At 43.8% G+C, this 16609-nt stretch overlaps 1 protein-coding gene and 1 long non-coding RNA gene across 3 annotated transcripts in view; both read right to left on the bottom strand.

The window, feature by feature from the left end:
* The window catches only part of CRIM1 (cysteine rich transmembrane BMP regulator 1), a 205040-nt gene that overhangs the window by 168696 nt on the left and 19735 nt on the right, over positions 1-16609 (bottom strand). The gene's annotated exons all lie outside the window — the stretch shown is intronic.
* On the bottom strand, positions 13372-15358 carry LOC139038279 (uncharacterized). The gene is made up of 2 exons (XR_011491257.1): positions 13953-15358; positions 13372-13845 (listed from the first exon to the last, which is right to left on the bottom strand). It is a non-coding gene; the product is annotated as an uncharacterized lncRNA (long non-coding RNA).

The following is a 16609-nucleotide window of genomic DNA, read 5'->3' as shown; positions in this document are numbered from 1 at the left end:
TCACAAAGAGTAGGACACAACTGAGCGACTAAACTGAACTGAATAACAGGAATACTGCCCTTTATTATATATATATATCAAGTAGTTTTTCTCTGGTGCTCTCCATGTGATAAAAAGTAGTCTTCGAGACCAAAAGGTCAAGATATCTGAGATACCTCTGGCAAATGTATTTTTAAGATTGTAACTTCTGCAAGATATCAAATCCGAATGCTATTTTTTCTAAAATGAAATTTTATAATTTCATGTATGATTAAAATACATGCATGTTCAAATATAACTAAATATTTGAGTACTTTAGCGAACAGTCAGTTATAACTAGAGCTAATCTGACATCTCCAACTGGGATGTTTAATAAGACAATGTGATACTTTTCCTTGAGACAACTGTGGTATTTCAGTAGGCAGGGTTATTTCATGTGTACTTTCCATTTCATTCCACATAATATTCATAAGATGTGCAACCAATAATGGAAACTTAGGAAAATCAGGACTTCCCTTGTGGTCCAGGGATTAGGAATCTGCCTGCCAATGCATGGGACACAGGTTCGATCCCTGATCTGGGAGGATTCCAAGTGCCATGGGGCAACTAAGCCTGTTGCCCCATGGAGGACATGCCTGGAGGATCCCAGGGCATCCTCAGGGCATGCACAACTACCGAGCCCGCAAGCCTAGAGCCTGTGCTCGGCAACAAGAGAAGCCACACAATGAGGAGTCCATGATTACAGCTAGGGGATAGCCCCCACTCACTCCAACTAGAGAAAGCACCCTCGCAGCAACAAAGACCCACTGCAACCAAAAATAATTTAAAAATAAAAATATTTTTAAAAGAGACTTAATAAAGTTAATAACTTTTACTTCAATATAGGGCATTGTTAAGGGAAACTGATTTTTTTACTTGGTTATTAGTATTAATTTACTGCAACTGCATGGTAGGAACTGACTAACACAGTTTGAGGTCACAGCCTCTGCTCATGCTAAGATGTCAGAAGTTTTATCAGCATTGCTTTTGTACCACCAGCGCAAATGTTGACACACAGAATAAAAGCAAATAATATGTTAGTATTACTGTGAAAATAACTCTGACCTCATGCACTACTTGAAAAGGCCTCTTGGGGTGCCCCCAGGGGTCTGTAGGCCGCACTTCGAGAACTGTTGGTCTAAAAAGCATGCCCCACTGGTACACTTAGGCCAAGACAGCGCAGGAGCCAGGTTTAAGAACTAACAAAAGGACATCGCGTACCTCTTCTCCTAAAAGCTACTACTGAATCATTAAAACACGTTTCTCTAATGTGACTTTTATAATTTGGAACAAAATGATGTCAGTATAAAGCAGAAGGTGGGCTGTTCGTGTGTGATTTTAATGCAACATTAATGTTATAAGAAGATCAGGAGCAAGTTCTCTCACAATAAAAGGAAAAGCCTGCAGTTAATGAGTATGTTAAGAAAATCTTATAATCTCATTTAAATTTCTTCCTCTAGTGCAAAAAATGGCTGCTCCAGTGGCTGAACTTTTCACTACATTCAACTGTCTGGGGAGGCTGTGAATGAAAAAGCTAGAGATATTCTCCTCTGTGTTTGAAAATCATGATGAAGAAACTACCCCTGGATCTTTAATTCTGATGAAATGAGTCTCCATTCAGAGTAAGTATCTGTGAGGCCCCACCCTCTGGAGGAAGCGGCATGAACTCAGGAGTGTGTGAGGCTGCAGAGATGGGCTGCCAGAGCCCAGATGCAAACGTAAAGGGTGGCTTAATTGAGTCTGGATCTTTATTTGGATTTTTATTGTTATATTTATCCTCTGTGTATGCAGTTCCATAGGTTTTGCATGACCTGCCATCCCTATTGTCCCCAACAGCTCTCTATAGTTTAATGAATGATTTTACAAAAAAAAAAAAAAAAAAATTTAAAGGTGTACATGGGGTGCCCAATCAGAAACACTTAAAACACCTGTACGTCCAACAGCCACCCTCAGTCTTACTCTGGATTTGGCATTTCTGCTTCATGGACTACTTTCCAACATTCTTGATGATGCCTGAAATTCCTTCTTCCCGCAGTTGATAGATTCTAAGTGCAAAGGCTAGTGAGAAAGGAGCTGTGATCCTCAGGGTAGGGGAGGGGAAAAGGATGTGAAAGAGGAGGAATCTTGGAAGACGTACGGAGACTCATCCAGCCCCAGACCTGGGAAGCAGCAGTTGTCGTTTAGCCACTAAGTCGTGTCCAACTCTGCTGTGACCCCATGGACTGCGGCCTGCCTCGGGGGTCATACCCGCTCTATGCTCAGGAACCAGCCATGGCAACCCTGGCCCAACTGGACCTAGATTCCACTTCTCTACTCTTCAAAATATCTTTCCATCTGCTTGCTGGAGTCTGAAATTCCACTAACATGGAAAAAAATGTTTCAGGTATGACTGCACATATTGGACAAAGTACTGCGTGTTCATCTGAAATGTCCAACTTCCTGAAGGCACAAGGCATTCACAGACTCAGAGCCTTACCTTTCCCCCCTCATGAGAGCTTAGGGTACCGCAGTTTACTCCAAACCCAGATACAACTGCACCCCATCATGTGGTATTCCACTCGCCAGAAACACGCTCTAGCAGCTATTAAAAAGCAAGACACAGATTCACAGTACACCCTCAGAAGCCCACAGTAATGGAATTCTGTTGGCAGAAGAGAGGCTGCCGGGGATATATATCAGATTAATTCTCCAGCTGTTCACATTTCCCTGTGGCTACAGAAAGATGCAAATAGCTAATACTGGCATCTCTTTCCATGCCAGCCTAGAAACTCTGCTGTAACGTAAAATTGCTGTTCTTAACTCCCCCAGCTCCTGGCTGGCTGTTATCAGGCATTCTGTTCTGCTTGAGGAGGAATCTAACACAGCGAGCTTTCAATTCTCTCTCCTTCCAGCCTACAGCGTTATGTTCCAAATGCGGGTGCTTCCCTCTCCCTCTTCTGCATGCTGCAATCGGCGCAAAGCAGGAAGGGCAAAATTATGGTTATCAACAGAAACGACTCACGTTATAAACATTTGTTTTGCAGGCATTTTCACAGAATAAAACTATGTTAGGCATATGTAACTATGTACCAGAGTGGACAAAGTCTGAATCTAAAACAATGGAAATATTAAAATATGCACACAATTTTTTCTGAAAGATTCTTAAACCAATGCAAACTTCTATAAATATGTAACAAGCAAACATGACCATTGATTCATATTATGTTCAAGTACGGAAGTCTTCGAAAAACAATGCTGGTTCAATTGACTAAATCAATTTACAGTAAAACATTTGTAAATGAAAAGTAAACATTCCATTGCTGTAACTTTCGTCAGACACCACAGCAATACAACTATCAGATGAGGAACTATAGCCATGTAAAATCATTCATTCATTCATCCTTCCTTTCAAACATTCATTCCTCAAACAGTTATTGGTATTCTATTAAAAATCAAGAACTGAACAAGGAAGGTACTAAGAATTTAAAACACTAAGAAAGAGGAGTTTATAGTACAGTTTCCCACCACTCTAAACAAAATCATACCAAGTATGTGAATAAAATGTTCCTAGGAATCCTGAGACAGAGAAAAAGATTAAGGAAAGGATAATTTCCCTTTTGATAATAGGAAGCTGGTGGAGACAGAGAAGAACTTAAGAGAAGATAAGCAGTATCTCTAGAAACAAGGAATTCATGAAACAAGATGAGGAAAAAAGAGCTCGAGGCTGCAGAACACAACTCTATTTCACAATCCTGCCTAAAGCTGGGACTGTCTACCCTCAATGGAAAGTGGAAAAGCAGATAGCCCAGAAGTCTGTCCTCATGGAGAGGGAATCACAACCTTAGTTCTGTCATTAGACTGACTCTGAGCAAGGCAGTTAGTCCTCTTGGCTCCAATTCATTTCATCAGTAATATGGAAGTGCAATGGATAATCCATGAGGTCCCTTTAGACTTCATCCTTGTGTTTCCTCAATTCTGGCACCTTTGTTGAAATTGTACAATTCAATTTACTGGACACAGTGTCAGAGAAGCACATGCTTATGGTGGTCATAATTTAAATTTAAAACAGTTTCCCATTTATCAGACCAGTTTAAGGTTGGGAAACCAATCACTATGCATCATAAGGCAAGCCAAGGATGCTTTTAATATAACAAATATCACTTTGCAGGACCTTTCCAGCACATCTAGTCCTAGAGGATTTACTGGCTAAGGTCTGAACAGATTAAAACAGAATTGGCCTTGAATTGATAACTACTAAAGCACTGTGTCAGTACACAGTTGCCTCAACTTCTGTATACATTTGGAAATTTCTATGATAAAAATGTTTTTTAATGGGAAGAGACTATAGGAAAATTCATCAAATACTTAAAATGAAGAGCAATAGAAATGGCACATGTTGATATCGATGGGACACAGTTATGGCAGTGTTTAAAAGGAAATTTCACAGGAAATAAGGTAAAAAAAAATGAACTAAGCATTCAATTGAAATTAGAAAAAGAGCAATAAAGCAAATCAAAAGGAACGAAGATAATATATGGAGAAAATGCAACAGAGATAAAAGCAACAGGGGTGATTAACATAATAAAAACTGATTCTTCAGAAAGATTATTATGATATCTCATAAATGGTTTATGACTAACAGTCCCATCTATGCATGTTACCTCATCCAGGTAGGTACCTGGACATATAGTAATACTTTTTTTAATCGGTTTCTCTTTGGTGGTTTTACCAGGAAGTTACTCAAAGTCAGACATTAAATGGTTACATTTTTGAAATTTTTTTAAAAATAATCAAAACAAGATACTTCATTACTCAAGGAACTCTTCCCTAGCTACAACTAGTCTGACTGAAGGCAACGGTGTAGAACTCAACCCCTGACATTTCTTCTACTTTGAGACTGAATCTCAGTATTTTTAAAGGAAAACTTCAGGCTTTCTCCACTAGCCCATGCTTGTGCCGTGTTAGACCTTCTGGTCAGGCACATGCCATTATTAAGCCACACAGGCATCTCTGAGCATGAATGTGCACTAAAACATGTAACTTCCTTGTTTAACCAGCTTTAAAGAATATTGATACTGTTAATTAATGCACTGCTACTTACAAATGAATATATCTTTGTTGAGGGAAAAATTATCTTGGGGAAGTATTTAATTCTTTCACACTTCCTCTCTTGATCTCAATTCTCTAAAAGTCATCCTTTAAGCCAGATGAATAGCTATCCCTTGGGCACCTGGCTCACAGTGTTTTATTCTCCTACAGAAGCAATTTGGTGTAAATAACACCTAGTAAGAGTGTTATAAGAACTGCCCTATCAAACTTCTTAAGGATGTGGAGTCCAGAAACAGCAATTTCCAAATAAAGTCCAACACCTGGCCGTTCACGTCTCTGGCACGGAACACAAAGCCTGGTTTAGATTTAATCGCAGACCACCTCCTCGCCCTCACTGCTCCTACTCTTCCCCACTCACTGCAGCAATACCCATACTGTTCGTGACCCCTGGCTCATGCAAAGCCATTCTCTCTGGCTAAGAAAGCTGTTTCTCTTCACCTGCTTTGAAAGCTCCTATTTAATCTTTAATACTTCCTCCAGGTTTCATCTGCTCTATAGGGACTAAATCAAGAATTATCTCCTCTGTAGGAGTTCTATTACAGATCCATTAGAATTATTTCATCTATGGCAGTATAAAGAAATTGCTCATCTCATCTCCACCAGAAAAAGTAGGTTCTTTTTGTCATTGGGCTATTATAGGGCTTGCAAATAGTAGCTTAGCAAAATAAATATTTGCTGAAGGAATAAACAGGAACAGGAGGACCTGAATTTCAACAAAGCAATCCAAATCTTTAAGTGCCAAACGTTTTTGAAAAGTAAGTTTGGTGGTAGGAAAGACAGACAATTATTCAGAAATAACTGAGAAACACCTTTTGATCCCAGTTTTTCTCCTGAAACATTAATACTGAAAACATTTCCTGTGAAACATTAATACTGACTCGAGTTTTCTTTGAGCCTCAACATTTTATTACCCAATACTTCCAAATATCAATAAATATTTATGATGTGTTGAATGGGTGAACAAATGTAATATTCCTCAATCAACCTTGGAATAAATAAATAATAAAAATAATAATAAACTCTTGTTATCCCCCTTCCTATCACTTTTGTCTATCATGACCATAATTAGATAATGTGACACGAGTTAACGCTTCTTGTCAGAAAGGTACTTGTGGGTATGAATAATACACAGTACCACTTTACAAATATTAATGTATGCTCCAACCTAAAATATGTTAGTTTAATGATCAAGAATCAAACAGAAGACTAGATATGGGAATGCCATTTTTACTTGACTGTACTCACCCAAAAGTATAAAGCACAAGGGGGAAAAGAAGAAATGTGACCAGAATTTCAAACAAGAACAACAAAATGAGCATGAAAATAAGCACTCTGAGGGCTACAAATGTTTCATTATACTAGCTGAACACCTGTCACAGGTAATGAAACACATCTCACGACATGTCCCACCCCTTCAGTCAAATCTGGTAACAGCTAACATTTCCTGAGCCCAGGGCCTTACTAGGTGCTTTCCACAGACTTCCACACAAGCAGGCAACAGGAGGAACTGAAGAAAACAGGGAAGGGAGGTGGGCAAGAGCTGGACAAAATGTCAAGTCCAAGAGTCCAGAAAACCCGAGCACCAGGGAAAAGAAAGGGAAGTGAAAGTCCTCAGTCGTGTCCGACTCTTTGCGACCCCATGGACTATACAGTCCATGGAATTCTCCAGGCCAGAATACTGGAGTGGGTAGCCTTTCCCTTCTCCAGGGGATCGTCCCAACCCAGGGATCAAACCCAGGCCTCCCGCATTGCAGGCAGATTCTTTACCAGCTGAGCCACAAGGGAAGCCCCAAAGAAATGGAGGAACACTGTTATTCTTTCATCTCACACTGGAGCAGCCCATCTCAAGTGAATGTGACGGTCCACAGCCGATGGTCATTACCCGAGGGGCCCGCAGCGCCTCCGACACCTTCTCAGCCAAGACGATGGCATTGCTGGTGCCTTTGGAAACACCGGGAAACCTGACAGCAGGAACGTGATCTCACCTATTCTATCACCCAGGAAACAAGGGTTTCCTTGTGAAAGCAATAATGCCTCCACATAAAGCAATACTCCCGAGGCGAAAGGAATGATTTCTCAGAGGTGTAATGATCTGTAAGTAGCATTAAGGAATCCTTTCAGGATAATGAATTAGTGAAACCGGTTAGCAACTGTTTTGAAAGAAATGTCTTTATAAATCAACTTGGGCACTGCTGTGAACTTCAAACTAGTAATTTTTCAAAGTAAACCAAGTAGATGATGATAAGTCAAAGAGTGATCACCTTTGATTCCAACAATTATATTTCTAACTGATCCTTACCACTAACTCCCCATACTATTCTACAAAGAACTATCATCCCTGAATATCACGCACCCAAACCTTAAATTTTTCTGTGAGGCAAGTTTCTACGTGTGATCTTATTCATCCCTACATACTCCCTGGATCTCCAACTACCTGGTCCTGGCAACAAAACACAATTTGCTGGCACTATTCAATGAACACTTTTTTCTTTTCTTTTTTAAGGTGCCTCGTTTCATTGTAAGTGAACATTTGATGTGTATGTCCAGATCTCTTTTCTCTCAAAAAAATATTAAAATCCACATTGCTACCGTATGCTTATATGGGAAGAAATATTTGAAATTAGTAATGAGAATCAGAGAAGTCCATGGTGGTCCAGCGGTTAGGGCTGGGCACTTTCACTGCAGGGGCCTGGGTTCAATCCCTGATTGGGGAACTAAGATCCCATAAGATGTAGGGTGTGGTAAAAAAAAAAAAAAAAGAAAAGAAACGAGAATCAGAGTGACAACTGTGGTCTATTAAGAAATCTCACACCACACAGGGTCTCTCTGATACACTAATTCTTAAGGTCATCAAGTCTTTGAAATTTACCCTGGAACTCTCCTCCTAGAAGCAAACGTAGATAAGGGGGCGATGAAAAACGGGACTCTTGGACTTCCCTAGTTGTCCAGTGGTGAAGACTCTGCACTTTCAATTCAGAGAGCATGGGTTAGACTGGGGAACTAAGATCCCACAGGCTATGCAGTGTATGTGGGGGGTGGGGAAGGGCAGGTTCGGACTCTTGCCTTAGAGTATGTCAAAAAATGAACATTAATCACCTGGAAGGTCTATGTTTTATACAGCAATGATTTTATCCCTAAGATTCACGTGAAATAGACCATACGAGCAAATATAACAAGACCAATTAAAAAAAACTAAGCAATTTTAAGAACATGTTTGGAAAATATATTTGCGCATTTCCCTCCACACTGGTTTCCTGTGTAGTGACTGAACCTCTACAACTCATGGATGCCAAGTTCTGAGACCTGGGCGTCTTGGCAATGACATCAACACTACCCCACCATCTTCAATGGCTCCCATTTGATTCCAGAATCAAGCCTAACCCCTCACACTGATAAATGGGGCCTGGGCCTGGGCCAAACTAACCTCCCAGTAACCTACTCCCTATTGAGTGGCCAGCACCTCTTACCTCCAGCACTGAAGCCTCAGGGCCTGGGGACCTGTGTCCCCTCCACCCAGAACGTCCCCTGCCCCTCTGTGCCCATTCACTCTTCCACCCCTTCAGGATTCCAATCAAACTCAACTACTTGCCAAGAAGTTCCATGACCACTCCATTCAAACTGCAAACCTCTGCACAGCTGTTCCCCTTCTTGGCTTTATTTTCCTGCACAGACTGCATATCCCCCTGGCACAGTACATGTCCTACGTACTATTTATAATATTGTTCATTTTGTCCCTCTCTACCAGAAAGCTCAAGATTGATAGAAATTTTTGTCTCTTTTGGTCACAGCTCTGTTGTCCGTACCTAGAACAGGTCTCAGCACAGTAGGTCCTCCATAAATACCTACTAAATCAATTCTGAGTATTCTGTTTCCATTCCCTCTGCGAGGCACAAGCTTTCTTACACTAACTGGAAATCTGCTACCATCTTCCTGTGTGTGGCTTAAACATCTCCTTGAAGTTAACTTGATTTTCTCCCACCCACTTCACTTATCCAAAGACACTGCAGCTGTGTGTTTGCAGCTGGATTCTGAGCTGCTAGGGGAGTGGCGGACTGTGTCTCTCTTATTTCTATAGCCACTTTATGCTGAGTAGGATCCCAATCCTTACTTGATAAACGGTGAAAATAAATGGGAGACTGGACTAGTGGGCTACTCTATTAACAATATCCCATGGGGGGAGGCGGGGTGGTAGGGTGGGAAGTAGCAGCTTTAAAAATGTTCTGTGGGTATGTAAGATTCATGTTTACTTATATTCTTCGATCCTTATGCACTTGTATTTCATATCTTTCTGGAATGTTTTAAGTGCAAAAGAATAAGCTTTACAATAATTTATGACTACCAGAGGCTTAGGAAGCAAGTACCATTTTGGTCTTTAAAAATATTGCAAAGAAACTAACTTTCTTTCAAAGTCAAAAAAAAGTTGATAAATTTCTTTCTGCATTTCAAATTTAAACACATGCACGCATAAACATATACATATAGAGAATAACTAATTTGCTACCAAAATGAAACATAAATAAAACCCACATGAATCAGCCAGTCCTTTTTCCACATGCTACAACAGCATGTATTCAAACACATGCAATTAAGTAGGTGGATTTTGCAAGATCTCGATTCTGTAACGTTATTCTATTCAAAGTTAGTCTTTATAGAGTAAAAGAAGCATCAAAAAAATGTTCAAATGATAAAACTCGTAATTTCTTGGAATAGATGGAAATATATCTATCTTAACTACTACCTGAAAGGTTAAAATTTATTGTCTTGTTTTATTAGGTTCAAGATACCTTTCAAGAACCAATGGTTATTAGGATAGAAAGGAAACTTTAAATGTTGACCATTCCCAAAGGATGCTCTGCTCAAATCCATATCCTATTTAACAAGGATCACCAATTTTCAAAGGATTAGAATATACAGAGATACATAGCTTTGAACTTACATACAAGCACTTAACATGTTCTTTAATAATTCTGTTGCTTTAAACTTTCAAGTTTAGAGGACCGCTACGTTCTCAGAGAAGTCCTAAGATGCACACCTAGAGTAGTGAGGCACTGGCCTGCTTACCCGCTGCACTGCCTGCAGCATCCCATGGGTCTCCCCTGGTGGCTGGTATCAGTTAGGTGGAGGAAAGGTGCCACATACCCTGGGGTTTGCAGGACCAGTGAGTCTGAAAACCAAGACACCTCCACTTAGCCTCAGGGCCACAACTCCCAGGACTCTGTACAATGTCACCTGAGAAAGGCCACACGAGCACCCTCATTTCAGCAGGAGGTGTGGGAACACCACAGAACACTAATTATCATTCAAGACAACCCTGGGCGTGGGAAGAATGAACTGACTCAGCCTGGAGAGATTCCAGCTGCAAAGGAAACCCAACCCCTTCAGGTATGGCGGCAGTCAGGAGGATTCTCTTCTTAAATGGGTGTTGCAGAGACACTTGGCCACCTCTCAATTCTATTCTTTTCCCATGAGCATGGAATTTAACTGCAAACACTGCACACACACACACACACACACACACACACACACACACACACACACCCATGAAAAACCAGCTTGCCATCCTGGCAGAGCTCATGAGCAGTCTGGCAACAGTGCAACGCTCCTGGTTTCACAAGGGCCCACATGGGGCATCTCCAAGCCCTTGCTGTGCATCCTGCACGGCGCTTTAATAGGGAGGAAGTGGAGGATGTGAGGTGCCCTTATCCCAGAGCCAGTCAAGGAGCCGGTGTAGACATCATCACTGAAGCTCGGCCTCATGGTTTCTGAAAATCTCTTCGAGGGTGGTAACGGACCAGAGTTTGTGCAAAGGAGAGGGGGGGTGGGGAGAGGGGAGGCGCGCATCCATCACTACTGACATAAACCAGAAAGGGATAACTAAGTGCCCATCAATCTCACACCGGGACGGACAGCACCCGCGCCCCACCCCCCCTCAGTTTATCAACTCTGTCTTGCAAAAAGAGAGCATGTGAAAAAGCTCCAGGGTCTCCAAAGGAGGCGGCGGCTTCTTCAGAGGGGTCTTTCCCACCTTCTGACATATTTGGTTTCTAAGTGAGACTGCGTCTGGTCTGAAACGGGGACTGGATGTCCCTTCCTCCCGTCTGCCACCCTCACGTCCACCAGCTCCTACGAGTCTCCTCTGCACTCTGGCCTTCTCCCCTCAGGCCCCATTCCTCCCGGCCCCACGTGCCCCGGCAGCGCAGCCCTGGTCCAGCACTCAGGAAGCCTGCCGGTTCAGTTCGCCACACGGCGCCCCCCCCCCACCTGCTCTCCCGCGCTGGGGAGCCGGCTGGGTCTACGTGGGGAGGCAGTGTTGGCCAGCACTTCCTTTCCCTCCATCCCACCCCAAGGCCAAGGGGCAGGCTACCCCTCCCCTGAGTCTTTCCTGTTTCCCAGGCCAGGTCCATCCAGGACACTCACTGCCAGGGGTCAGAGTGCCGCATTCCAGTGGCTTCACACCCCCCACAGGGAGGGCTGGGATTCCTGCATGGGGGGTAGGGGTGGGGCAGGGCTGCGGGCGGGGCGAGAACTGCTCCGCGGCCGCTGTGCCCGCTACCCTGAGGCCAAGGTCAGGGGGTGGGAGGGGCAACAGGGGTACCACAGCTTCCTCCAGAGTGGCCAAGAAAGAGCCCCTCAACCTCGCTGGGCTTGGAAGAGGCAGGAGTAGCAGAAACTGTAAAATGCAGTCAGAGAACACAGAAAGCTGGGCCTCAGTTCCTTCATCTGTAAAATGAGGGGGCTGGCCTAGAGATGCTTTTCCGAGGGCACCTCCAAGCCTGTGATTCTGATCCCTGCTACAGCAACGGTTCTCTGGCCTCAGACATTTCAAGGTCTGATGTACTTCCGGCTACAAATAGAATGCCATCATCCTTCAGAGGGCAACCAAACCTCTTTAACTCCCAAAGCAAAACTCGCCTCTGGCAATACTGGATTCCTCGGCCTCCGACTCCGCATCTCCCGGAGTCACTCCGTGTCCTTCTTGTGATCTCTGGGCCCCTTGGGTTTCAACTCAAGCCCTCAAGCCCTGCCTTAAAGGCGTCCCCACTTCTGCAGAGCCGAGGGAGAAGCCAGGCTCCTGGATGTGCATCCACTGAGGTCACCCTCTGCATCTCAGGCCACAGCGTGCTGGGACCCGACGCCGCCCGCGCTGGGGGCACCGGGAAGCCTGGCGCCCAGTGCTGCTGAGGGCCTCAGACCCAGAAGCTCCACCGCACAGTCAGGGCCAGGAGGAGCGAGGTGCTGGGGCCAGCGCGGTCGCTGCGTGAATGGAGGAAACCAGCCGGCTCCAGCCTGGGCCTGGGGACGCCTAACCCTCCCGGGGATGGTCAGGGTGACTTCCTCTCCTGGACGATGGGGCGTGCAGGGCTGGCATGCAGCCTCCTCAGGTCAGGAGACAGCCTGCTCACCAGCGACCCGACAGATGAGAACAGAATTCGAAAGGGAAGGTAAGGAAGATGTGGGGCTGAGGAGAGGGGGGAGGAGAAATCAGCGGAGAAGGTTCCACTGAGGGCTGCCATTCACGTGGTAAACAAAGTCATAAACAGCTTTTGTTAGCCGGGTTCGGCCTCTAAAATATGCTCTGTGGAAAACACACTCCCAAGTGGTCAAAATCTACCAACTACTTCAACCAACTGTCTACCTTTCCCCCCACTTTTTTTTCCTTTTAAACCAAGCAGTTTTTAATAAATCCCTATGAGTAAAGTCTGACAGCAAAGACTAACTCTGTGGATAAGATGATAAAAACAAACGTGTGAAAAGGTATCCTGATGTAGAGGCATCTCACTCTAAGCAATTGCTTTTAGCTAAAAACAAGAAAAAGAAAGATTCCCTGATCAATGTCTTCTGGTCAAGCCAGGAGTCAACACAGAACACTCCCTTTATTTACTAAGACCCAAGCACTAGTGAGAGAGTACGCATTCTATGTGGTAAATCATCTGGAACTAACCAGAACCTGGACTTTCCCCCCCCACGAAGGTACTACCTTTCATAGGAAAATAGTTCAGAGTTCTGCTCAGTACAAGCTGCGTGTCACGGCACTCCCCATGCTGCCGGCCACACAGAACACAGGGGGAGCTGCCGCAGAAGCAGTCAGGAGGCCCACACAGCGCGTCCTTTCATGAAGACCAGGTTTTAAACGGGCCGCTTCAATATGGGTGAGAGAGAGAAAGAGGGAAGGCAATCACACACTCCTGTTCTTTTTATAAAACCATGAATCCAGATGATTCACCTGTGAAATAATCCTGCCATACAAGAACCATACTACACGCATTTACATTGGAATAAATTTATTTTTTTCGAGTTGGGTACCAAGGGAGAATTCAACAGTTAAAAAAAATTTTTTTTGGAATACAATGAGACATTAAAAAAAGGGGGGGGTGGGAAGAGGGACCATGATTAAAAAATGACAACAGACAACAGAAATGGCATTTTTAAAAGGCAGGAAAAAAAAAATAAAAGGCAGGGCAAGCCTTTTGGTTTGAATGAGTATGTGAGTATGTTTGTTTAAAGCTCTTCCAATTTCTTCATAAAGAAAAAGGGCTGTTGCAATCCTGTTGCATAGATCATTTTTTGAATCCATAAATAGTTTTAGAATGAAATAAGCACTCACAAACCACTGACAATGGACTTCAGGATTATGTTCTTGTCACCTTTATGGGTATGATTGGTATTTTGAAATCATCTTTTCCAAACTGTAATCTCTAGGTCCTGGGTCAAAAGCTCTTGTCCTTGTGATCACTGTCCCTACAAAGAGAACACAAGGATATATATTCTTCAGTTCTCACCATAGCAAATATTATCAGCATAAACTTTTAAAACCAACTTTCTTAACTTAAAAAACCATGACTCACCTCTTTCTATTAGAGCTGTGATCTTCATCCTGAGTAAGGCCCAGACGCCTCATCAAAGATGAGTGACGGTGCCTTTCTTCCCACCAGTTCATCGAGATTTTATGTGGAGACCATTCATTTCTCTCACAGTAGATGAGCAGTAACTCTGAGAAAAGCCCTCAATTCCATACCCCAACAGCAAGACAGAAACACTCATATCAGGTAGCAACTGCCTAAGGGGAAAATCATAAACAAAGTCTCCTAAAAGGAACCTTCCAGGCACTGGTGTGATGTAAGGGAGAGAAGAATGTCCCATGATTTACTTATTAACTGAAAACATTATTTACTGAGCAACTGCCACTTTCAAGGCCCCACGCTAGGCGCTGGGTGGGCTACAAAGAAGCAAGAACCTATTCAATGAAAGGGCACCGTGCTACTCATCTCCACCTCAAAAGCAAACATACGTTAGAATGTAGAAGTGAACCCATAAAGAGAGAACACAGCCTTGTTTCAATATAGCTATCAAATATGCTGGCGTCGGAAACCTTCCAATAACAATGCTCACTGGAAACAAATCACCTGATTAAGCTGTTTTGCCCTTTCAAAATTACCTTGGGAGCCTGTGAACAGGAATCAAACTTCTGCCATATTGAGTATGTTAGGTCTGATGAACAAATCATAGGCACACGGTTACTGATAATGAATCTGGAACATTCTGCTACCCTATCCCCAACCACAGGATAAATGTCTCCATGACTACAATGTTTTGTTGCAACCAAATATTACTACTTTCAAGGCAAGAGATGAGGAAATAATTTTTCCATCTTCTGAATGTTACAACTATTCAACAAAATCTTTAATGAGCACCTATTATGTATAAACCATGGTATTCAGAGAAAATGACATTTAGCATGCACTACTATGTATAAGCCACTCTTCAAGTGCTTTACACACTTGTGTAAAGTGCTTTGTGCTTTACACAAATGAGTCAACTTAAGTCATTCCCCCTAACACCCTACGGATTCCTCAGAACAATCCTATTTTACAGATGGAAACTGCACACAGAGGTCAAGTGGCTTGGCGAGGATAATGCACCAGGCAAGTCACTGGGCGGGACAATGAACTGACTTCAGAGCCAGGAGGACGCCCTCTAGTATACAATACTGCCTCTCATTAATAAAACATGGTTTCTCCTTAAGGAGCTTATTATCTACATTTCTCCTGGGCAGTCATTTCCTCTGGGCAGTGTTGAAGACCGCAGCCCTAAAGTAACCTGGCAATGCCTGTGAGCCCTTCAGGCGGGTAAAATGCCCCAAGTCCAGGGTGATTCACGGTCTGGTGAGCAAGCAACAGAGCCGAGGAGGCAGGGCCGGCGCCGGGAGCCGGGCCAGAGCCGTCACTGCAGGCAGGCGAGCTGCCCCAAGATGAGGAGGGCTGTGGTCGGGCGGGCTGGGCAGTGTCCCCGAGCTCGTGGCAGCAGAGAGCACCTGTGTGCCGGACGGGGCTGACCCAGGGCAGGCCCTGGGTGTGAGTGAGGCTTCCCGAACCCACATGGGTGGACGCGGCGGAAAAGGACTCAGAGCCCGCACAGGAGGAAGCGGTGATCACAAAGAAACCAAAGATCCGGGGAGCGCAGGGTGCCCCCGTACACGGCAATATGTGCCCAGAGACACAGAGCCAGAAAGCCTCGCATACACTCCCCGCCCCACTCCTGCCCCAATGCGATGTACGCGCACACTTGGGATTCATTATTTAAAAAAATCAAAAAGTCTCATGACAGGTCAGGAAGTTACTTCACCACAACTGCAGAAAGAAAGGGAACACAGTGGCCATGACTGGTACACGGGAGGAAGACTTTTGAGACACCCATACCAATGGGTCCAGACACTGAGCTTCACCCCTTGGAAGCACCAACTCTGAGAGGTGAAAGCGTGAAGCCGCTAAAAACAGACCCATCCATAAACAAATCCATCCAGCACTTACCCTGGCGAGAACCTCCGAGTCTACAACCTCCCTCAAACTCTATTTATGACTGCTCCCACAGTCTCACATCTCAACAGCCAGAAATAAACTCAGGGCTCTCAAACCCAAACCTTCCCTCCTCCTCCCCCTCACCCAAGCTGGCCAAGCTCCAGGGCCCTGTGAGCAAGGAAGCACAGCCCAGCGACGCTGCACCCGCACGCAGCCGCTGCTGGAACATTCCTCTGAACACAGAGGCTCACCCTCTACCATGGGACCAGGAACACACTCGTCAATTTCATTATCCATTGATTCAAACATCTGTAATCACATTATTAGGAAGGTTCTGAAAAGAAAATATAAGCAGTTTGGGTTCATAATAAAGATCAACTGATTAATGATTAACTGTTCAGCACTGGAGGCAATCTATTGATCCCCACTTTCAAATAAAGTTTTATAAATTGATCACAACAGGAGCTACTGGCACTCTCCCCCGCCTCACACTTTTTTCCAAAGAGCGGTCGCCTTCCCACACCTCTTTATATTCATCCTGGAGACACAATTTCAATACACATATTTTGGTAGTGGTAGCAGATGTCAAATTATTTGCTTATTATTGTTGAATGTAAGTATCTATTAAACATTGTGCTTTAATTTGAAAAAACCTTAACAACACACTTGCTGACTTTAATGTTACTGTCTCATGAAAGAACTAAAAT

Source organism: Odocoileus virginianus, chromosome 2, assembly GCF_023699985.2.
Source record: "Odocoileus virginianus isolate 20LAN1187 ecotype Illinois chromosome 2, Ovbor_1.2, whole genome shotgun sequence".
In the NCBI taxonomy this organism is placed as follows: Eukaryota; Metazoa; Chordata; class Mammalia; order Artiodactyla; family Cervidae; genus Odocoileus; species Odocoileus virginianus.
Note: the sequence above shows the minus strand (reverse complement) of the source record. Positions and strands in the feature narration are given on the sequence as shown.